Genomic DNA, 23,943 nt, shown 5'->3' with positions numbered 1-23,943 from the left:
CGGAAGTTAACATCTTCCTAGACTATACGTCACAGAGACGCTGATCTTTGTATCTATTTTAGTGCAAAATCTTTGTGTTTTTCCCGAGGTGTCAGGATGGCCGAGTGGTCTAAGGCGCCAGACTCAAGCTAAAGCTTCCCCGCCGTGGGGATTCTGGTCTCCGTATGGAGGCGTGGGTTCGAATCCCACTTCTGACACACCCTTTTTTTTCCCATCCTCTAATTTCTAAAATAAAATATGTTGAGAAGAGCAATATGCATATACAATTTACCAACACATAGTGTTAAAAACGGACTTAAATTTCTCACAGGGGCTGCTAACGAAAATAGTAAAAGCTGAAACATCGCGATATTTTTGGAAGTCACGAGATTTGGGGCGAACGATTAATAACGACGGGAGAGAACAAGAGGTTGGTTTTTCTGAGACAGCGCGAGGAAATGTTAAAATAGCGAGATTTGGGACTCAAGATAGTTCCCTTCCCCTTGGTGTTGGAGAAGGAAAGTGGGCGTGGTCCGGTGCCCCGCCTGCTTCTCTTGGCTGCTCCTCCGCTTCTTCCCAGACTGAGGCCCTTCCCTGAATACTTCCTGCGGCACTCCCTGCCAAGCCCACTCAGCTGTGGCTCACGTTAGTGCTCGTGTGTGTGCTCAGTATTTCAGGCGTGTCCAGCTCTTTGGGACCCCATGGACTGCAGCCCTCCAGTCTCCTTGTATCCATAGTGTTTTCCAGGCAAGAATACTGGAGCAGGTTGCTATTCTAGGGGATCTCCCCCACCCAGGGGTGGAATCCGCGTCACTTGAGTTTCCTACAGTGGCAGGAGGATTCTTTACCACTGCACACTCCTGCCTGCAAAGATATTTTATATGGATGTTTAATATAGATCTATTGGATTTTTATTGATTTTAATATAGATCTATGGATCTATATTATTTATAAGAAATTGAAGGATAATAAGATTTATGGATTTTATGGATCTATAAATCATATAAATATAAATTTATGGATTTTAATACAGATCTATTTATTTTATATTGAACATGGTCTCTCCGTGTTCAAAAGTCATGAATTAGTTCTCAAACATTTCCTTTGTAAATTAGGCACAATCACACCCTCGCTGGCATCTAATAATTATTGTTTTGTTTCCTAGTCAAAATTGAGTGCCGTTTTAACTCCTGAATAAAATATGAAGGTTATACCTTCCTCCTCCTCCAAATCTAACCACCAACAATATTTTATTATATTTTGTACACTCCTATTTTCTCTGAATTCATGTATATATAATATATAAATATTTTGTTTTTACAGAAATGCAGTCATAGGAAGTATACCATTCTCTGACTTTTTTTTTAAACCTAATGTATCTTGGGCTCTTTCCGTGTAAACACAATCTTTTTCCTTAGAATGAAATGTTGCAAAGCGGTACACATTTATCCACTTTTTTTTCCCCCTAGACATTTAGGGTATTTTTAATCACCATTCTTCCAACGAGTATATCATGAGTGCTTTTTATGTACCAAGGAATGCAGTTCTGGAGCCATGGCAGTAAAAGTATAAAAATAAAATGGAATAGGATAGAATTAAAATTAAAATTTAATTTTTTTTAATGAGTAAAATAAATTTATACCCTATGCTGCTTATATTCCAGTCAAATGACTGATTCTGCTCAGGAACACCATATTCCAGGATTTCCTTATCTCTCAGGAGAAGAATACACATATCCCAGATCCCAAGACTAATGCCAGCTATTGAAGATTCATATATGCATGATAATGTATTTCTGTCATTATGACTACACATGACTCTACTTGTTTGATCACTGATTTTTATCCTGAAATAGTCAAAATGTAAGAGACTAGGTGGGTGAAAAGAAAGCTGGTTTATTTGAAAATTAAAGCCTGTAGCTATTTGAAAACTTTGAAACTCAGAAGATAGGTGAAATATTGGAAGTATTCACTTACTCTGAGACTTCCCTTGTAAAAATAGTTGTTTATATTACTCCTGATTCCCTGCTTTCTGTTTCAGAAAAAGATGCTCATTATGTCCAAAAAGTTATAAAACACATGATTGCATACTAGCTAAAAATTGTTTGCAGGAATGAGTGCCTGACTTGTTTGGCTTTTAAAACGTGAATAAATAATGCAGAATAGTGCTCGCCTTGGCAGCACACATACTAAAGTTGGAAATGAGTCGCATGGCTCTTGCTCAAGGATGACACGCAAATTTGTGAAGCATTCCATAATTTGACAAGAAATTAAAAGTTAAAGTATCAATAAGTGAAGGTTTGACTAAGCTATTAGAATGATAAACTTCATCCTAGTAACTGATTTCATATGATCAACCGAACCAATAATGACTAGCATAAAGCAAGTCTAAGGTTTTTAAAGTGAAGTTAAAAATTCAACTACATTATGGATAACTCCAGCTGAAATTTAAAAAGATACTTTAAAAAAATGTGGAATACCCAATATAGAAAGCAGGTCCAAATGTGACCAAACTATAACCACTACAACACAAGCCTATTGATGAGTGGATATACAGTTGTCTCTTTGTATCCATGGTGTTCCAGGGCCTCCAGCAGATGCCAAAATCCATGGATACTTGAGTCTCATATAAAGTGGCATAGTTATTTGCTTATAGCCTACACATATTCTCTTTTATACTTTTAAATCATCTCTTGATTAAATACCTAATACAGCATAAATGCTATGTAAATAGTTGGTGGTGCATGGTAAATTCAAGTTTTTCTGTTTGGAGCTTTCTGGAATATTTTTTCTGATCATTTTTGATATGGAGTTGTTATAATCCATGGCTGCAGAACCTGCAGATATGGAGATCTGACTGTAAATGAGATGAGTGTGGTCTACCATCAGAGGGTTCCTAGGAAAGCCATAGTACAAGTCTGATTTCTCTATGAAATTTACTAGAGAAGTCAGTTAACTCATCAGCTCTAGTATCCTTTAATTTCTTATAAATGATATAAAAAGGTAGCACTTGAAATGACCATATTCCTGTTTTAACCCAACTTCATACATTTTTATTACAGATATCTCCATTTCATGGAACATGAGGTGAGAAGCAAACTGTATTTCACCACTTAAAATATCATGCCCTTCTTCAATATGATAAAGAACATTTATAGAAAAAACTACAGCTAACATCATTCTCAAGCAATTAGACAAGAAAAATAATCAAAGTCATTCAAATGGAAAGTATAGAAGTAATACTGTTTCTGTTTACAGATGGCAATATCATGACATGATCACAAGAAAACTTCTACAACTGATAGATGATTTCAGCAAAGTTGCAGAGTATAAGATCAACATACAAAGTCAGTTGTGTTTCTATATCAGCAATAAACAAACCAAAAAGAAAATTATGAAAGCAACTTCAATTATAATAGCACATAAGGAATAAAATACCCACGAATGGATCTAACCAATGAAATGAGCGACTTGTACACTGAAATCTACAAAACATTGATGACAGAAATTAAAGAAGAGTCAAATAAGTGGAAAGAGATTCCAAGTTCCTAAATAGGAAGACTTAATACTGTTAAGATGTTAATACTATCCAAAGTGATCTACAGATTCAATTTCATTTCTATCAAAATTCCAAAAACTTTTTTTTACAGAAAAGAAAAGGCCAATCTTCAAATTCATACCAAATTGCAATATGAACGTATAAAAATCTTGAAAAAGAAGAACAAAGGTGAACTCAGACTTCCTCAATTCAAAACTTAGTATAAAGCTATACTAACCAACATGATATGGTAATGGCATAAAGACGAACATATAATGCAATTGAGAATCCAGAAATCATCCCATACATTTATAGCCAACTGGTTTTTTAACAAATATTTATTTATTGTAAAAAAAAGTCTTAACCATTGTAAATGTACTGTTCAGTAGTTTTAGGAATATTCATATTGCTGTGGAACAGATCTCTAGAACGCTTATCTTGCAAAATTGAAATTCTGTACCCGTTAAACAACTGTCATTTTTACTTCCCTCCCATAAAATGGTAATCACCATTCTATTTGTTTCTATGAATTTGATTATTTCATATACTCTATGATGGAATAGGATTTAAGTTTTTAGGGCTGCACAAGAAAATTTGAACATAACATAATCCCTGTCTGACAGGACCCTCTTTAATGTACAATGTGCACCTGTACAAAGATAGGAATGTCTGCTTGACTATGCCAGCGGTGTAATTCCTTAAAGGATAATATTGTTTTCCTAATTCTGTAAGGGGTAATGGTGACCTGCTGCTTCCTTCAAACACGTATATCTGGACTATATATCTTTGGAGAACTAAAGAGCTTCTTGATGACAGTGAAAGAGGAGAGTGAAAAAGTTGGCCTAAAACTCAACATTCAGAAAACTAAGATCATGGCATCTGGTCCCGTCACTTCATGGCATATAGACAGGGAAACAGTGGAAACAGTGGCAGACTTTTATTTTGGGGGGCTCCAAAATCACTGCAGATGGGTGATTGCAGCCATGAAATTAAAAGACACTTGCTCCTTGGAAAAAACAATTATGACCAATCTAGACAGCTTTTTAAAAAGCAGAAACATTACTTAGCCAAGAAAGGTCCGTCTGGTCAAAGCTATGGTTTTTTCAGTAGTCACATATGGATGTGAGAGTTGGACTATAAAGAAAGCTGAGCACTGAAGAATCGATGCTTTTGAACTATGGTGTTGGAGAAGACTCTTGAGAGTCCCTTGGACTGCAAGCAGATCCAACCAGTCTATCCTAAAGCAAAGCAGTCCTGAATATTCATTGGAAGGACTGATGCTGAAGCTGAAACTCCAATACTCTGACCACCTGATGTGAAAAACTGACTCATTTGGAAAGACCCTGATGCTGGGAAAGATTGAAGGCGGGAGAAGGGGATGACAGAGGATGAGATGGTTGGATGGCATCACCAACTTGATGAACATGAGTTTGAGTGAACTCAGGGAGTTGGTGACGGACAGGGAACCCTGGTGTGCTGCAGTACATGGGGTCACAAAGAGTCGGACACAACTGAGTGACTGAATTGAACTGAACACTTGTGTCAATGGAATCATACGGTATTTGTCTTTTTGTGACTGGCTTATTTCACTTTGAATAATGTCCTCAAGGTCTATTTCTTTCTTTTATTTAAGACAATAATATTACGTGGTATATACCACATTTTATTCATCAATTTATCCTTCTAAGGATATTTAGGTTCATTCTACCTTTTGGCTATTGTGAATAATGCTGCTGTGAACATGGGTGCAAATATCTCTTTGAGACTCTATTTTCAAATCTTTTGAATATATACCCACAAGTGGAGTTTGCTGGATCATACCATAGTTCTGTTTTCAAATTATTTGAAGACCCTCCCTGCTGTTCAGTTCCATTTCTGGCATTTGCGCTCTTGCTAAAAACTAGAGGTCTCATGACTACACAGAAGTTGCTCCAGAGGACAGTTCAGCTGGAATGAAAGTCTTTGGTGGCTTCTGCCTTTATGCTTTTCTAAAGGGAGGAGGTAGAGGCAATTATGTTTATGGTAGCTAATGAAAATCTGGAGAACATCTATTTCAAACCATTCAGAGCTACAATTATAGAAATCCTAGTCAGATATTTGTTCCCAGAAATTTAGCTGGTCATTTCCCCATTTAGTTGATTTTTTAAGTGATCCCTGCCCCCTCAAAAGTTCAGTATTTCAGCTTTGTAAAGACCAAGTGCCTTCATATTCTCAGCAAGTTAGCAGTATTATCCCTTAAGCCAGGAATAATAAAATTCTGTCTAAAGAAGCCCCCATCCCTAATTTTTTATTTCAGCCTATAAATTATTTATTTCATAGGACATGAAACAAGTTTTAGTTATTTTGTTTCTGTGTTTATTTCATTTGTCGGGTTCGGTAGAAAGTAAGCTCCTTGAGGACACGTGCTACTCCCTCCTCCTTCATGCCTAAAGCACTCGTCGAACATCAGGCCTCCAATATATAATTGTTAAATAAGAACGCATTGATCGATTAATTGTTTGAACTCACTCACAGCCGGGCAACAGCATCAAGAGGGGAGAGGAAGCAAATCAGATTTTAAGCCTCTCCAACCTGGCAGGGACTCAGACCAGCAAATAGAAAAAGAAGCGACCACGAAGGGACTCGAACCCTCAATCTTCTGATCCGGAATCAGACGCCTTATCCATTAGGCCACGCGGCCAACTGTAATAGGCCCTTCTCACGTAAAGTACAAAACTTATGTAGACAGGGCTGGGTGGGGGGCTTTTCTACTGACTGGACTGAACTGAACTGAAACGGGAAGAAGGAATGCATCTTCTTTTCTCAGAAATCTAGATAATGGTCAGGTTTATTTGCCCCCAAATTTCATCTTCACACATTCTCTGTAAATCAACTCTGTCCCTCTCCTTTGCCTCCACTACTTTGACTGCTTAACAGATTTTTCTTCCCCCAATCATATATAGGAATCACAGTATTTGCGCTGCATAAAAAGAACTTTAGAGTTTATAACTTTAGAGTTTACATTTCAGAGAGGTAAAAAGGAAATGGAGGCAGATGTAAAGCTCAACAAGCTACAGACCTGCCATTTTCAGTTCTGTTATGGACGATACTGCAGAAATGAAACCATTCTGACACATGATTTCAAGAAAAGAACATTTTAGAGTTTATGATCTTATTAATAATCGTTTGGTCAGGAGTGAAAATATAGACTGAAGGAATCTTAATACCTTCTAACAAACAAATTTAGAAATTTAAAGGCAAACTATTGGTGCTAGCTGGAAATGAGTTTTGCACAAGTTGCACTCTTTGGAAACAGGTGACTATATCCCAGAGGAGAAAACAAACTTTTGAAGTCTAAACTCCTTAGTGGATTCTCTTGGATTTTCATCTTGGCATCCATTTCATTTGCAAGCAAAAACTGATCTCCCCTAACTCATATTACTTTGCCAACAAAGGTCTGTCTAGTCAAGGCTATGGTTTTTCCAGTGGTCATGTATGGATGTGAGAGTTGGACTGTGAAGAAAGCTGAGTGCCGAAGAACTGATGCTTTTGAACTGTGGTGTTGGAGAGGACTCTTGAGAGTCCCTTGGACTGCAAGGAGATCCAACCAGTCCATTCTTAAAGAGACCAGTCCTGGGTGTTCATTGGAAGGACTGATGCTGAAGCTGAAACTCCAGTACTTTGGCCACCTCATGCAAAGGGTTGACTCACTGGAAAAGACTCTGATGCTGGGAGGGATTGGGGACAGGAGAAGAAGGGGACGACAGAGGATGAGATGGCTGGATGGCATCACCAACTCGATGGACATGAGTTTGAGTGAACTCCGGGAGTTGGTGATGGACAGGGAGGCTTGGCGTGCTGTGATTCATGGGGTCTCAAAATGTCGGACACAACTGCATGACTAAAGTGAACTGAACTGAACTCAATTTTGTACCTTTTGGGAGGTACTTTTTATTCCTTCCTCCTCTTCATTGTTCAAGTTTTTAATTCATTTTTAAAATTTAGATATTTTATCATAGCGTTAGTCACTCAGTCCTGTCCAACTCTTCAAGACCCCATAGACAGTAGCCTACCAGGCTCCTCTCTCCATGGAGTTCTCCAGGCAAGAATACTGGAGTGGGTCTCCGTTCCTTTCTACAGAGAACTTCCCAGCCCAGGGATCAAACCTGGGTCTCCTGTACTGCAGGCAGATCGTTACCACTGAGCTACTGCTGCTACTGCTGGTAAGTCACTTCAGTCATGTCCGACTCTGTGCAACCCCATAGATGGCAGCTCACCAGGCTCCCCTGTTCCTGGGATTCCCCAGGCAAGAACACTGGAGTGGGTTGCCATTTCCTTCCCCAATGCACGAAAGTGAAAAGTGAAAGTGAAGTCGCTCAGCCATGGACTGCAGCCTACCAGGCTCCTCCGCCCATGAGATTTTCCAGGCAAGAGTACTGGAGTGGGGTGCCATTGCCTTCTCCCACCATTGAGCTAGGGAAGCCCTTAATATTAAAAGCAACTGAATTCTATCTTTTTGGTGCACCCCACCAGGAATCTTTAGTTCCCAGATCAGCTATGCCACCTTCCCCCTCCCTTCTCCCCTCCCTGCCCAGGAAGCTTGGAGTCTTAACCACTGAACCACCAGGGAAGGTCCTGTGTGTCTTTTTTTATGCCAGTACCTTACCATACTGTTTTGTTTACCATAGCTTTGAAAGACTCACTCCTCAGCAGTCTTCTTCCCACCTTTCTGTCTCCTGCTCGTGGGTGCCCTCTTTTCCCTTCTTGTTTTCTCCTCCTCCTGTATTAACTTTTTCAGGATCCTAGTTCATGTCAGTTTCTGTTCCTAGAGTTTCAGGTCCAGTTGTTCCCAAACTAGTTTGTTTAAGTTTGTTTATCAGATTCAATTGAGGGACACTTATAATTTTTAAAAGTTTATTGAAGTATATAGTTGACTTACAATGCTAATTTCTCCTGTACAGCAAAATGATTCATTTATACATACATATATATACACACACATATATATGTATATATATATATATATATATATACATTCTTTTTTATATTCTTCTCCATTATGGCTTACTACAGAACATATAGTTTCCTGTGCTGTACAGTAGGACCTTGATGTTTACCCATTCTCTATAGAACAGTCTGCACCTGGTGGTGGTGGTTTAGTTGCTAAGTCATGTCCAACTCTTGAGACACCATGGATTGTAGTCAGGCTCATCTGTCCATGGAATTTTCCAGCCAAGAATACTGGAGTGGGTTGCTATTTTCTTCTCCAAATCTGCATGTGCAAATCTCAAACTCTCAATCCCTTCCCCCCTCTCCCACAAGTCTCTTCTCTATTTCTGTGAGTCTGTTTCTGTTTCATGGATAAGTTTGTTTGTCATATTTTAGTTTCTATATATAGGTAATATCATATGATATGTGTCTTTCACTGTCTTACTTCACTTAACATGATAACCTCTAGGTCCATCCATGCCGCTGCAAATGGCATTCTTTGTTTCTTTTGTTTGTTTGTTTTTGTTTTGTTTGCTTTTGTTTTTTTGTTTTTCCTCCTTCTTTGCTTCTTTTTTATGGCTGAGATATATTCCGTTGTATACATGCACCATATCTTCTTTATCCATTCATCTGTCCATGGGCATTTAGAATGCTTCCATGTCTTGGCTATTGTAAATAGGGATGCAATGAACCTAGGGGTTGCATGTATCTTTTTGAAATGCAGTTTTGTCTGGGTATATGCTCAGAAGTGGAATTGCTGGATCAAATGGCAACTCTTTTAGTTTTTTGAGGAACCAACATACTGTTTTCCATAGTGGCTGCACCGACTTACATTCCCACCAACAGTGTAGGAGGTTCCCGTTCAGTTGAATAACTTAAGAACCCAAGATTCTGAGAGCACTCAGCATCTAGAGAGTGGGGCCCAGCAATCCATAGTTTTATTCAGTTCCTCCAGGTGATTTTCCATCTTTATGGATCCCCCCGACAATCCCCTCCCCCCTCCACAGTGTTGTCTAAAAAGCATTCGTATGTCCCTTTAGCCTCTCTGAGAGTCGCCTGTGGCCCAAGCATTGTATATCCAAAGGCAGAAGGGGAAGAGATGATTGGATGGCATCACAGACTCAATGGACAGGCGTTTGCGCAAGCTCCGAGAGATGAAGGACAGGGGTAAACCTGGTGTGCTGCAGTCCACTGGGTCGCAAAGTGTCGGGCACGACTGAGCGACTGAACACCAAAATCCAATGACCCCCGCAAGTCCTCTGGGGCTCGGCCGGGTCGGATCCGCCAGGACGGCCAGATCCGGAGTTGGGGAGGAGCCGAAAGGGCGGTGGTGATTTCAGGTCTCCAAGAGTCCACAGGAGTGAGAATCAGAAGAAAGCTTAGCTGGAATGAATTAGGATTTGCTCCCAATACTTATTTCTGGGTTGACCCTGGTACCCAGGGTCAGAGAACGGCGAGAAGCGCCTGAGGGTTGCCCCTCGGAGGCCAAGGGGTCTAACTACTGCAGGAGCCTGAAGGGTTTATACAGTTAAATCATTTTGCGATCAAGCCTACGCCTTAAAACGCCTTCCTTCTGGGTACCGTTCCGTTCCGACAGGGGGCGCTCTAAGGCTGCTCGGTTTCTTTCTCTCCTCTTCCACGCGCACGTCTCGGTGGTTCTCGAGACCCGAGGTTGAAAGCTCGGGAGACGCAGCCACCGTGCGTGTTCCCGACTCTGAGTCTTGACGCGGGAGCTTACCTGAATGAGGGAAGCGACCGAAGCGGGTCTGTCACGATTGCTTCCCAGTCTTCTCTCCTACCTGGACCTAAATCCCTATGGCTCCGCTTAGGGCTTCTTTTTATCCTCCGGCATTATACTTTCGGTTTTCTGGCAACGTATTTAAGCAGAGGTCTTATCCCAGACCTCCCCCTGGGGGCGGCCAGTCAGGAGCTCCCCCTTCGCCACAGGCATGGCCGTCGAGCTGGTGTCCGAGAGGGTGACCCGTAGTGAGAGAGCTCAGGACCAGACGGCACTTTCGGTATAATATTTAGTTTTCGTTCTTATAGCCTAGTTACAAGACAGTATTCAGTAAGGAAAGTTCAAAAATTGAATTTCGTGAAGTAAAGTTTCTTTTGCGGAAGATGTATCGATGGGTCATAGGAATAATTCTGAAAACACTGCGGCGGGAGGGGGTGTAGCTCAGTGGTAGAGCGCGTGCTTAGCATGCACGAGGCCCCGGGTTCAATCCCCGGCACCTCCAGTTTTCTTGTGTTTTGGGTTCTAACAGCAATAGACGCATCCTCGTTTCTTAAGAACGTCCACCACCTGTCGTGTTTTCTGGTTCTTTTGTTCTCTTTCAGGTCTTTTAAGTCACACAAAAAACAAGAACTATTTTATTTTTAATATGGACCCATTTTTGCCCTAGGGCCTTAACACCACCTTGGGTAGCTGAGTCAGCTGGCAAAGACACGATTAAAGAGGCTGAGGGAGTACCAAGCCGCACAGGACTGCGGAAACCGAAAAACAAGCGAGGTACCAAATTAACAAGTCCAATTACAATAGTTACATTTCGCAGTATCATCTAAGAGCAAGAAACACAGAAAGCAGAAAAAATAAGAGCAAATGTGAAGTCCACAGGAAATTTTCTTTAGATCCCTTCGTTTTCTTGGCTGTTGCTGGGTCAAGGAATAGATTTGAGGAGAGGAAGGAAAGCTTTCCTTTGTTTTTCCCTACCACTCTTTCCCCATTACAGCCTCCCCTTCTTTCCCCGCTCCCTCCTTCTGTTTTTATATTTTATATGCGCTTCTTTAACTTATTGTTCCTGAGTAACTTTTAAATTATAATATAAGCTTCATATCTAGATAGAGTTCTTACTGTGTTAAATAAGTTCTGCCCTTTTTACCTGACAAAGTAGAATGTGAAACATATTTAATTTTTTAAACATTTGGACAACTGAATGAAATTTATTTGTAAATATCCAAAGTGTCTTTGAGATAAAGGACTGAAGCCTTGCCATAACTTCAGTTATTTTTTTTTCTTTTTTGGGAGGGGAGGTATGATAAATACAGATAGCAAAGATTCAGCTACCTAAAGAGCTTCTTGGTAGGTATTCCTAATAATAACTTTGGAGAATGGAGGAATTTGTCCTTGCCGTTGTAAATGCTTTCCTGTACATGATGTAAAGCATCAAAGTTCTGGAGAATGACTTAGGTGCCACCAAATGGTCATCTTGGGAACACCAAAATCCGTTCCTATGTATGCGTTCTGAGATGGCCAAAACTTCCCTGTAATGGTAGATTGTTGTTTTTTAATATGTCCTTCTAGATTCTTAAAATCATGTTTCTTGGCATTTTTCTTTAGCTTCAAAATTCTGCCTTTAGAGTAGGATTCAGTATTCATGAAGTGAAGTGAAGTGAAATGAATTCCCTCAGTCGTGTCCGACTCTTTGCAACCCCATGGACTATAGCCTACCACGCTCCTCCAGCCACGAGATTTTCCAGCCAAGAGTACTGGAGTGGGTTGCCATTTTCTTCTCCAGTCACTATTCATAACTGAACTGTTTTTCCTCTAAAAAATCATTAGCATTTTCGTTTCTTGAGGAGACGGCCATGCCTTCTTTCAGTTCCTTGACCAGGGATTGAATTCAGGCCATGGCAGTGAAAGTCTAGAATCCTAACCACTAGGCAGCCAGGGAACTCCCAATATTTTCCAATTTTTAATTGAGATTGCCAAGACAAATAAAAATCTCCATGTTTCTATATTATAGCATTCCAAAATCACAAAAGGCGAGATTATATGTACTCTCAGTATAGATGTTACCTCCTAAATCTTTAGTAAAGATCCTCACTTTAGAACTATTAATGCAGTCATCTGAGTAGATATTGGCAAAGGGGTACCTTCCTTTACAGAGTGTTAAGAAGTTGCTATGTCTCCAGCACAGTATACCTTGAATTTTTGAAGATATAGATCATCAACAAATCAGAGTTGTCTCGGGGGAACATTAGTCAGCATGTGGAAGTAGGGATATAAGCCCCCTTTCTCTACCTGACAGAGGGATCTTAGGAGACTCATTAATATAGTCATATCAACAGATAACTCTGGTGATCTCAGTCTGCCTCATCAGCTTTTGAATACACACATATCTGACCTCGCCAGACCTCCTGCCTCTGAAAAGCTTAGCAGTTAGCCTAGACAACTGCCTCCTCTGGTCTGCATCTTTTTTGGATTCTTTTTTAGAATTTCCACATTGGTAGGTTCTTGCTCACATGATCCATGTCTTTTCAGAGCTTACAAAAACTGCTGAGACAAACAACTGTGCCAACGTGAGAAGAACCATCGGTTCTAAGTAAATATGACTGCTTGGTCTCTGCGACAGTGTAGTGAGAGGGACCTAGTGTGTGAAAAGCAGTTCCCCACTTTAAATCATGCTTCAGGGCAAAAGCCTCAAGAGGACCTCTTGGGATTTAAATCAGAATCTCCTTTCAGTTTTTAACCAGAAAATTTAAAAGGCAACAGAACTCTTACCACCTATGAATATTTTCTGTCTCTCTCTCTTTTTTCTTTCTTGGTTGAAAACAGCTACCTCATGCTGAAAACAGCACATGGCATCAATAATTTCTCTCTCTCCTCAACCAAATTATTTTGACTTCTAATTCCTGATTTTCAATAGCTTCAATATTTATTAGAATGAGGGGGCTTATTTTAGAATACATGAGGATTCTGTTATAGCTGCTGCAACTGATTGAGATAGACATGCTTTAATTTCCTTCTCATTTCCCTTTGTGTATATTCTATAGCTGTTTGTGGTTATCAATGCAATTACATAAAACATCTAAAAGTTATAATAATCTTTGCCATCTCTTACTTTGTTATTGATGACACAAAATATCTTTTATATGGTGTAATCATTAACTTAGAGTCATAATTAAGTTTTATGCCTTTTAAATTCTATACCAGATTTAAAGATGACTTATACACCTACATTACAATTTTACAGGATTCTATATTTATCTGTCTGTTTTCCTTTACCAAGGCGTTGTATATTTTTGTTCAGTTTTGTATTGCTGCTGATCAGCTTCTTGCTTCAACTTGAAGGATTCCCTTTAGCTTTTCAGCTGGGGGCAGACAGTAGCATACTTCTTTCTGAGTAACATTCCTGTTTTAGTAGCTGGGTGCTGGGCAAGAGGCAACAGCCTTAGGTCTTCTTGGCAGCTCTCTCCTGTCCTGGAACCTCCGTCTCATGATGGGGACGAAGGGGCCCCACAATAAAATAGAATCCATTTTCCATGAGTGGAAAGATGAAAGCCCTCACCTCTTAGCTGCACTTTCCCAGAACTTAGTCTTTGCAAGAAGGAGCTGAGGGTATGATTAGAAATGGAGGAAAGATACTGCTGCTGCTGCTGCTGCGTCGCTTCAGTCGTGTCCAACTCTGTGCGACCCCATACACGGCAGCCCACCAGGCTCCCCCGGCCCTGGGATTCTCCAGGCAAGAACACTGGAGTGGGTTGCCATTGCCTTCTCCAATGCATGAAAGTGAAAAGTGAAAATGAAGTCGCTCAGTCGTGTCCGACTCTTAGTGACCCCATGGACTGCAGCCCACCAGGCTCCTCCGTCCATGGGATTCTCCAGGCAAGAGTACTGGAGTGGGGTGCCATGGGTTGGGGGAGGGGGAATTTTGTTTCCTTGGCTGTATAGTTTGGAGTAGAGTTTCTGTCAGCCTGGCTGGGAAGACAGAGGGAGGGAGTAGGTTGTGATTCAAATGACAAAGATTCTCATTGTTATTACTGAACTTTAGTACATTTTCTTGAATTAACCTTTCTCAATATGACATATGCCCTTAGAACCATTTCCAGATAATTTATAAAATTTCCAAAATTCTCTGATGAGCACATTCATGGAGTTCTTCCTGCTGCCATGCTTCTGAGTTGTGTGGGTTTTTTTTTTTTAATTTATTTCTGAGTTTTTAATTAACCAGATTTGCCTTACATCTGTATCTCTTTTCAAATAATGCCTCCTCTTAGTTTCTGGTGGCTCCTGGCTATCCTTGGATTGTAGCTGCATCACTCTAATCTCGGCCTCCATCGTCATACGTCCTTGATCCCTCTGTATCTCGGTCTCTGCATGTTCTCTTCTTGTAAGGACATCAGTCATTGGATTTAGGAACTCACCCTAATCCAATATGATGTCTTTTAAACCAATTATATCTTTAAAGACACTATTTATAAATAAGGTCACATTTTCAGGTTCCGAGTGGACATGAATTTTTGCCAGACATTATTCAATCCTCTATAGTGTTGAATATATGTTGGCTTTTGTCAGTGCCTATTGTGCAACTATGGAGATGATCATGTATGGTTTTTCTCCTTGCTTTTATTAATTTGATGGATTATATTAATATTGTCAAAAATAAACCAGAGCTGGATGGTAGATAAGAGGTAAAAATGATTTCATTCAGGAATATTGTGATAGGGGGAAAGGCCTCAGTACAGAATTAGAATCAATTTCAAATACAGCGTAGGGAAGTGGGAATTTATAGCTAAGGAGAAGGGGAGGGTGGGTTGAGGGTCAGTGGATAGAAAATTACTAAGAGGAAACATCTGAGGTAAGGCAGAATTCTGGCTAAACCAACCAAACAAGATTCCTGCTGAAAGCAGTCCAAGATGATCAGACATTACCTAGGGGATGGTAGAGGATGAGGAACACAATTAGATATAAAGGGTAACCAGATAGGCAAATAGAAGATTCTAGCCAAACCAGCCTAACAGGATTCTTGCTAAAAGTGAACAAACAACACAGAGAAGAAAACAGAAATCCAAAATTCAAGTTCTATTTGGAAAAGAGTTCAGGGAATCCTTAGTAGAGATTGGTAGAGGAGAGAATCTTTGTTAATGTCTTCCTTGAAAATGAGTGATCTTTGCATTTCTGGAATTAACCCCACTTGGACATTCTGTAGGGAGAAGGCAACGGCACCCCACTCCAGTACTCCTGCCTGGAAAATCCCATGGACGGAGGAGCCTGGTAGGCTGTAGTCCATGGGGTCGCTGAGGGTTGGACACGACTGAGCGACTTCACTTTCACTTTTCACTTTCATGCATTGGAGAAGGCAGTGGCAACCCACTCCAGTGTTCTTGCCTGGAGAATCCCAGGGACTGGGGAGCCCGATGGGGTCGCACAGAGTCGAACACGACTGAAGTGACTTAGCAGGACATTCTGTATTATGTGAAATTAGACTATTTTTTTCATTTTCTGTGCAAACTGAAAAAGTTTGCGATGAACATTGTACTCATGTTATAAAATGAACTGGAAGAGCTCCTTCTTTCTCCATGCTTTGAAAATTTTAAGTAGCATCATGATTTTCTGATATTGGTAAACTTTCTTTGTGAAAGTATTTGTGCTTGGTTCCCTTTTTGGGGAGTTGCCTGTTCAACTGTTTTTCTATAGTAATGACATGTTTAGACTTTCTGTCTCTACAAGACGTAATTTGGGTATCAGTTCAGTTTAGTCGCTCAGTCATGTCCGGCTCTTTGCGACCCCATGAATCACAGCATGCCAGGCCACCCTGTCCATCACCATCTCCTGGAGTTTACTCAAACTCATGTCCATCGAGTCGGTGATGCCATCCAGCCATCTCATCCTCTGTCATCCCCTTCTCCTCCTGCCCCCAATCCCTCCCAGCATCAGTCTTTTCCAATGAGTCAACTCTTCGTATGAGGTGGCCAAAGTATTGGAGTTTCAGCTTTAGCATCATTCCTACCAATGAACACCCAGGACTGATCTCCTTTAGAATGGACTGGTTGGATCTCCTTGCAGGCCAAGGGACTCTCAAGAGTCCTCTCCAACACCACAGTTCAAAAGCATCAATTCTTCGGCACTCAGCTTTCTTCACAGTCCAACTCTCACATCCATACATGACCACCGGAAAAACCATAGTCTTGACTAGACGGACCTTTGTTGGCAAAGTAATGTCTCTGCTTTTTAATATGCTAAGTTACAGTGCTTTTATAAAATCCACTTCATCTAAAGTTTTCAAGTCATTTGCTGAGTTGTGTCTTTATGATTTTTAAAAAGTTTTTCTGTTTGATAGTTATTTGATAGATATTTCCTCCCATCAGTTCTAATTTTGTGTGTCTGCACTTTTTTTTTCCTTTTCTTGATTATGATGGTTAGAGCTTTGTCGACTTTTCAAATATCCAGTTTTTTTTCTTTAACTAGTTCTACTTAAAAAAAAAAACCCTCATTTTCTCGTTCGTCTTTATCAACCCTTCCTTCTTTTTGGCTTATTTTGTTCATTTCTAACATGAATAAAGCTCATAATGAACTGAGTTCATTATTTGCTATTGTTATCAACATCCTTTTCATCTCTGACTGGAGAAGTATTTACCTCAGTACCTTATTGTGTCTTTTGCCCTTTTAAGCAACTTTCCCAAGGTTAACTGAGGCTCTGTTGGTTTATGGGGCTGGACGCGAGAGGCTCAGAGCCTGTGCGAAGGCTGTGGTGAGTGAACTAGTTCAGCAGTGCGAAGAGTTTTTAACCGAGGGTTAACGCGCATCACATTCAGTTCAGTTCAGTTCAGTCGGCGCGTCACATTAACCTTAAATGGCCTTGTATTCTACCCCCAGAGGGGTGCGATCGTAGCCAAGGAACCCCCTCTCTCGGCGGCCGAAACAAACGGCACTCCATTTGTCCTTCCATCTTCTCTCTTCTGGAGCTAATTTGGTTGCTTTCCACCTAGGAAAGAGTAAGTGAAGAAAGGAGAAAAAATATTTCATCAAGCTCTTCTAACTGCGGCAGAGAAGTGATTCCAGACAGAAAGAAGCAAAAAGTTCCCAGGACCACCAACGGGGGCTCTCCGTCTAGAATGCAATCTACTCTTCTTTTAGCAAAGCATAATACAGGACCTGTATTTAAGTTCTAGTTTTAAGGTTTTGGGAAATAAGTGAAATTTGACACACTAGACTTTAGCTTAATGTTAATTGTTGTAAAACTGACCCAAAACTGTGCTCTGTCTTGAATATATTCCCGAGGGTTTGGCATCGCGTAGGGGGTGTAGCTCAGTGGTAGAGCGCGTGCTTAGCATGCACGAGGCCCCGGGTTCAATCCCCGGCACCTCCACTTTTGAACTCTTTCTCTTGCTCAAAAAGAAAGTAAACCTATTTGCTGCTAGTGTTAGTGTTCTTTTTCTACTCCTCCGGTTTGGCAATAGTCAGGGTGGCTGCGTAAGAAGGAAAAGATGAAACGAAAAGACAAAGCCTGGGCTCATTCAGCAGCTCGAGATTCCGAACAGAAAGCCTGTCACCAAATTGACGAGCCTTTTTGCCTTTGGTTTCACTTTGCCGTTTTATTAATATTTAAATAGCAGGAAAGAAGAGACAAAGATGGCAGAATTTAACAGAAGAAAAACACACGATCTCAAGCCAATTTTTTTTTTTTTAGTCTGTTTTGTTCTCTGAGCCGTGTTGGCCATGATTATTCTGCAGATTGAGCAAGAGACAGCGTTCCTAACTTGGAAATTGAGAAATTTATTTTCATCAGTGGATGTGAAGAAGTCACACTTAGGCATCAATAACCCCATTGGGAAGTACCTTGGGCTGAAGATCTCAAACGTCAGAGATTAATTTCCAGTTTTGGTCTGTTTTTACTCTTACCGGAGAATACGACTTAACTAGATAATTTAGTTGTTACAGAAGTAATTTTATCTGAGACTGTTGCGCCCTCTATCGGAAAGAAATTTTCCAGACTCTGGGTCCTTGGACTAAAGCAGCTGGTGGTAGCTTGTTAGAATGCAAGATGTCAGTTCCCCCTCAGACTTACTGAATTAGAACCAACATTTCGACAGGATCCCTAAGTGTTTCCTCTGCACGTTAAAATTTGAGAGTCACTGGTTTGAGTGCTCCAGTGTGGGTTAAAATTATTATATATTATAAATATATGGCTTATTTTATTAATAATTTTCCAACTTCCTATTCTAATGTAGTAAAAACAATTGCAAAAATGTATTTCTATTGTTGAACCAGTTTTGTATTCTTATAATTGACACTGTTTCCCCTCTCGTGGTAATATGATATTTACCAGTATTTTTTAAATCAGTATACGTAAGTGAATGAGATGTCAAGTTTCTTTTAAATAAAATGTTTTGCAGGTTTTGCAGTCAAGATGGTGCTAACTTCCAATAAGAACTAGGAAGCTCATATCTTTCTTGCTGCTCAGCAACTTTAAAACAAAACTTTTTATTTTGTATTGGGTTGTAGCCTATTTACAATGTTGTGATAGTTTCAGGTGGACATTGAAGGAATTCAGTCATACATATACATGTATCCATTCTCCCCCAAACTCCCCTCCTGTCCAGGCTGCACATAACATTGAGCAGAGTTCCATATGCTATTCAATTGGTCCTTGTAGCTTATACATTTTAAATATAACAGTGTATACATCTCCATCAAAAGTCCCTAAGTATCCCTTTTCCTCATCCTGACCCGCTGGCAACCATAAATTTGTTCTCTAAGTCTGTGAGTCTCTTTCTGTTTTGTAAGTTCATTTGTATCCGTTGTTTTTTAGATTCCACATGTAGGGGATGTCATACGATATTTCTCCTTCTCTGTTTGACTTACTTCACTCCGTTTGACAATCTCTAGGTCCATCCATGTTGCTGCAAGTGGTATTATTTCATTTTTAATGGCTGAATTGTATATATGTATATATGTCCACTGAATATATGTACCACATCTTTTTTATCCATTTCTCTATTGATAGACATTTAGGTTGCTTCTGTTACTGTAAACAGTGCTGCAATGAACACTGAGGTGCATGTATTCTTTTAGATCATGTTTTTATCTGGATATAGACCCAAGAGTGAGATTGCAGGGTCATATGATAACTCTATTTTTAGTTTTTTAAGGAATCTCCATATTTTGCTTCATAATGGCTGCTGTACCAGTTAACATTCCCATCAACAGTGTAGGCGGATTCCCTTCTTTCCACACCCTCTCCAGTATATATTGCTTCTGGATTCTTTTAGGATAGCCATTCTGGTTGGTGTGAAGTGATATCTCATTGTAGTTTTGATTTTATCAACATTTTAAGTAGGATAAAATATTTTCCAAGTTAAATGTCTTCATTTTAGGATTTACCTCTTCAAAGAAAGAGTAAGAGCTAGCACTCAGGAGCCAGACTTTGTTTAATAGGAGTAATAGGTCATTTTCTATCTTGTTGACATATTTTCTATCTTTTTGTTTTCAAAGTACAATTTTATGATGTCTTTTGGCCACTTGTATCTACTGCGTTAAGAGAAATGTATTCACATGCTCCAAACATAGGACTGTGTGAATCACAAAAAACTGTGGAGAGTTCTTCAAGAGATAGGAATACCAGACCACCTTTCCTGCTTCCTGAGAAATCTGTATGCAGGTCAAGAAGCAACAGTTGGAACTGGACGTGGAACAACAGACAGTTCCAAATAGGAAAAGGAGTACGTCAAGGCTGTATATTGTCACCCTGCATATTTAACTTATATGCAGAGTACATTATGAGAAATGCTGGACTGGATGAAACACAAGCTGGAATCAAGATTGCTGGGAGAAATGTCAGTAACCTCAGATATGCAGATGATGCCACCCTTATGAAAGAAATCAAAGAACTAAAGAGCCTCTTGAAAGTGAAAGAGGAAAGTGAAAAAGTTGGCTCAAAGCTCAACATTCAGAACACTAAGATCATGGCATCTGGTCCCATCACTTAATGGCAAATAGACGGGGAAACGGTGGAACCAATGACAGACTTTATTTTGGGGGGCTCCAAAATCACTGTAGATGGTGACTGCAGCCATGAAATTAAAAGACACTTGCTCCTTGGAAGAAAAGTTATGACCAACCTAAACAGCTTATTAAAAAGCAAAAACATTATTTTGCCAACAAAGGTCCATCTAGTCAAAGCTATGGTTTTTCCGATAGTCATGGATGGATGTCAGAGTTGGACTATAAAGAAAACTGAGCGCTGAAGAATTGATGCTTTTGAACCGTGTCGTTGGAGAAGACTCTTGAGAGTTCCCTTGGACTGCAAGGAGATCCAACCAGCCACTCCTAAAGGAAATCAGTCCTGAATATTCATTGGAAGGACTGATGCTGAAGCTGAAACTCCAATACTTGACTACCCGATGCAAAGAACTGACTCATTGGGAAAGGCCCTGATGCTGGAAAAGATTGAAGGCAGGAAGAGAAGGGGATGACAGAGGATGAGATGGTTGAATGGCATCACAAACTTGATGGTCATGAGTTTGAGCAAGCTCCAGGAGTTGGTGATAGACAGGGAAGCTTGGCGTGCTGCAGTCCATGGGGTCACAAAGAGTCAGATACGACTGAGCATCTGAACTGAACTGAAGCACAGGAATTCATCAAGTTGCAAAAGGCAAATAGACTAAACATGTAAAAGAATATCATGAATTTTCACCATTGGTTTTATTTATTATATTAGGGCTTAGGTCCAAATGGAATTTTTCCCCCTTTCCAATCGTAAACTTCTCCAAGGGAGAAGAGGATTGAGTGGAAAAGTCAGGAACTTAGTATGAGAAAACCATAGGAAATATAGGGTAGAAATTTTAAAGATTATATGCCAATACAATAAAAGTAACATGTGGTTAATGCAGGGTGCACAGCCTGGTCCAGTTGGAGTATTACTCAGACATTAAAAAGAATACATTTGAATCAGTTCTAATGAGGTGGATGAAGTTCAGTTCAGTTCAGTCGCTCAGTCGTGTCTGACTCTTTGCGACCCCATGAATCGCAGCACGCCAGGCCTCCCTGTCCATCACCAGCTCCCGGAGTTCACTCAGACTCACGTCCATCGAGTCCATGATGCCATTCAGCCAACTCATCCTCGGTCGTCCCCTTCTCCTCCTGCTCCCAATCCCTCCCAGCATCAGAGTCTTTTCCAATGAGTCAACTCTTTGCATGAAGTGGCCAAAGTACTGGAACTTCAGCTTTAGCATCATTCCTTCCAAAGAAATCCCAGGGTTGATCTCCTTCAGAATGGACTGCTTGGATCTCCTTGCAGTCCAAGGGACTCTCAAGAGTCTTCTCCAACACCACACTTTAAAAGCATCAATTCTTCAGCACTCAGCCTTCTTCACAGTCCAACTCTCACATCCATACATGACCACAGGAAAAACCATAGACTTGACTAGATGGACCTTAGTCAGCAAAGTAATGTCTCTGCTTTTGAATATACTGTCTGGGTTGGTCATAACTTTTCTTCCAAGGAGTAAGCGTCTTTTAATTTCATGGCTGCAATCACCATCTGCAGTGATTTTGGAGCCCCAAAAAATAAAGTCTGACACTGTTTCCACTGTTTCCCCATCTATTTCCCATGAAGTCATGGGACCAGATGCCATGATCTTCATTTTCTGAATGTTGAGCTTTAAGCCAACTTTTTCGCTCTCCTCTTTCACTTTCATCAAGAGGCTTTTTAGTTCCTCTTCACTTTCTGCTATGAGGGTGGTGTCATCTGCATATCTGAAGTTATTGATATTTCTCCTGGCAATCTTGATTCCAGCTTGTGTTTCTTCCAGTCCAGCGTTTCTCATGATGTACTCTGCATATAAGTTAAATAAGCAGGGTGACAATATACAGCCTTGACATACTCCTTTTCCTATTTGGAACGAGTCTGTTGTTCCATGTCCAGTCCTAACTGTTGCTTCCTGACCTACATATAGGTTTCTGAAGAGGCAGGTTAGCTGGTCTGGTATTTCCATCTCTTTCAGAATTTTCCACAGTTTATTGTGATCCACACAGTCAAAGGCTTTGGCATAGTCAATAAAGCAGAAATAGAGGTTTTTCTGGAACTCTCTAGCTTTTTTGATGATCCAGCAGATGTTGGCAGTTTGATCTCTGGTTCCTCTGCCTTTTCTAAAACCAGCTTGAACATCAGGGAGTTCACGGTTCATGTATTGCTGAAGCCTGGCTTGGAGAATTTTGAGCATTACTTTACTAGCATGTGAGATGAGTGCAATTGTGCAGTAGTTTGAGCATTCTTTGGCATTGCCTTTCTTTGGAATTGGAATGAAAACTGACCTTTTCCAGTCCTGTGGCCACTGCTGAGTTTTCCAAATTTGCTGGCATATTGAGTGCAGCACTTTCACAGATCATCTTTCAGGATTTGAAATAGCTCCACTGGAATTCCATCACCTCCACTAGCTTTGTTCGTAGTGATGCTTTCTAAGGCCCACTTGACTTCACATTCCTAGATGTCTGGCTCTAGATTAGTGATCACATCATCATGATCTTGAGCCTGTTATACAGAGTGAAGTAAGCCAGAAAGAAAAACACCAATACAGTATACTAATGCATATATATGGAATTTATAAAGATGGTAACGATAACCCTGTAGCGAGACAGCAAAAGAGACACAGATGTATAGAACAGTCTTTTGGACTCTGTGGGAAAGGGAGAGGGTGGGATGATTTGGGAGAATGGCATTGAAACATGTATAATATCATATATGAAACGAATCGCCAGTTTTTAGGACTCCTCACTTTCACTGCCAAAGACGCAAAAGAACAACTAACTTTTTTTTTGCCTTTCTTCCTATTTCTTGAATGATGGGGCTCTTTTTTATGTGCCTCCTACTTTGTTTCTTGCTCTGTAAACCCAGTAGTTCTCTCCAACCTGTGTCTTACTACCACCTACTAACTTGCTTTTAAAATTCCACACTTCTTTCCATCCTTGAATCTGCCCGTTTAATTCATACCTTGAGCACTATTCTCCAAGACCATTTTATGAACCTTCTTAGTTGCCTTCGGGATGTAATAAAAATGAATAGAGTGTTGGGAAAGAATCGCTGAAAGAATTGATGGTGATCTTTATTTTCACCTGGGGTTTTCCCATTAAAATCTTGTCCTTAACATTCCTGTAAAGCAAACATCAAATAGCAAGAAGTGTTTTATCTAAGGAAAACTCGGTCAATTTTCTGACACATTTTCAGTATTTTTTGTTCCACTTCAAGTTTTATTTGCTAAAGAAAGAATCAGTATCCTTCACAACTCCCTTATTTCCTTTGTCTTAAAGAAGTCATAAATCCTGCTGCAATGCATAATACTGCTAAAACAACAAACACCAGCTGGGGAGAGGCCCACAGAATGTGGTGAGCTATTTCCTGAAGAACCCTCACAGACAGTGACTCAGTGAGGGGGTGTAGCTCAGTGGTAGAGCGCGTGCTTCGCATGTACGAGGCCCCGGGTTCAATCCCCGGCACCTCCAGCTGTGGCTTGAGTTGTATTTTCTTCCTTTATTCATTGCCTGCTCACAAGAACCTAAGACATTCGTTTCAGTGGTGCACTCTTTAAACTTCATGACCCTCAAAACCTCTCAAGGTAGCTGGCAGAGTACAAGTCTATTAGTAACCTACAGAGGCCATAACAAGTTAGCATAAACCTGGCGGCTTAAAACGATAGTAATTTGTTCTTTTACCCTTCTGGAGGCCAGAAATCCAAAGT

At 40.4% G+C, this 23,943-nt stretch overlaps 5 non-coding genes and 1 pseudogene across 5 annotated transcripts; 5 read left to right on the top strand and 1 right to left on the bottom strand.

The window, feature by feature from the left end:
* Window positions 1-90: 90 nt before the first annotated feature.
* TRNAL-CAA (transfer RNA leucine (anticodon CAA)) lies at window positions 91-197 on the top strand. The gene is made up of 2 exons: window positions 91-128; window positions 152-197. It is a non-coding gene; the product is annotated as a tRNA-Leu (tRNA).
* Window positions 198-2,143: 1,946 nt separating this feature from the next.
* Window positions 2,144-2,240, top strand: LOC128057058 (uncharacterized; annotated as a pseudogene).
* Window positions 2,241-6,123: 3,883 nt separating this feature from the next.
* TRNAR-CCG (transfer RNA arginine (anticodon CCG)) lies at window positions 6,124-6,196 on the bottom strand. Its single transcript has one exon. It is a non-coding gene; the product is annotated as a tRNA-Arg (tRNA).
* A 4,456-nt stretch (window positions 6,197-10,652) lies between these two features.
* TRNAA-AGC (transfer RNA alanine (anticodon AGC)) lies at window positions 10,653-10,724 on the top strand. Its single transcript has one exon. It is a non-coding gene; the product is annotated as a tRNA-Ala (tRNA).
* A 6,780-nt stretch (window positions 10,725-17,504) lies between these two features.
* On the top strand, window positions 17,505-17,576 carry TRNAA-AGC (transfer RNA alanine (anticodon AGC)). Its single transcript has one exon. It is a non-coding gene; the product is annotated as a tRNA-Ala (tRNA).
* A 6,059-nt stretch (window positions 17,577-23,635) lies between these two features.
* TRNAA-CGC (transfer RNA alanine (anticodon CGC)) lies at window positions 23,636-23,707 on the top strand. Its single transcript has one exon. It is a non-coding gene; the product is annotated as a tRNA-Ala (tRNA).
* The last annotated feature ends 236 nt before the right edge of the window (window positions 23,708-23,943 follow it).

This window comes from Budorcas taxicolor, chromosome 11, assembly GCF_023091745.1.
Source record: "Budorcas taxicolor isolate Tak-1 chromosome 11, Takin1.1, whole genome shotgun sequence".
NCBI classification, from domain to species: Eukaryota; Metazoa; Chordata; class Mammalia; order Artiodactyla; family Bovidae; genus Budorcas; species Budorcas taxicolor.
The sequence above is the reverse complement of the archived record's forward strand: the minus strand, read 5'-3'. Positions and strand labels throughout refer to the sequence as shown.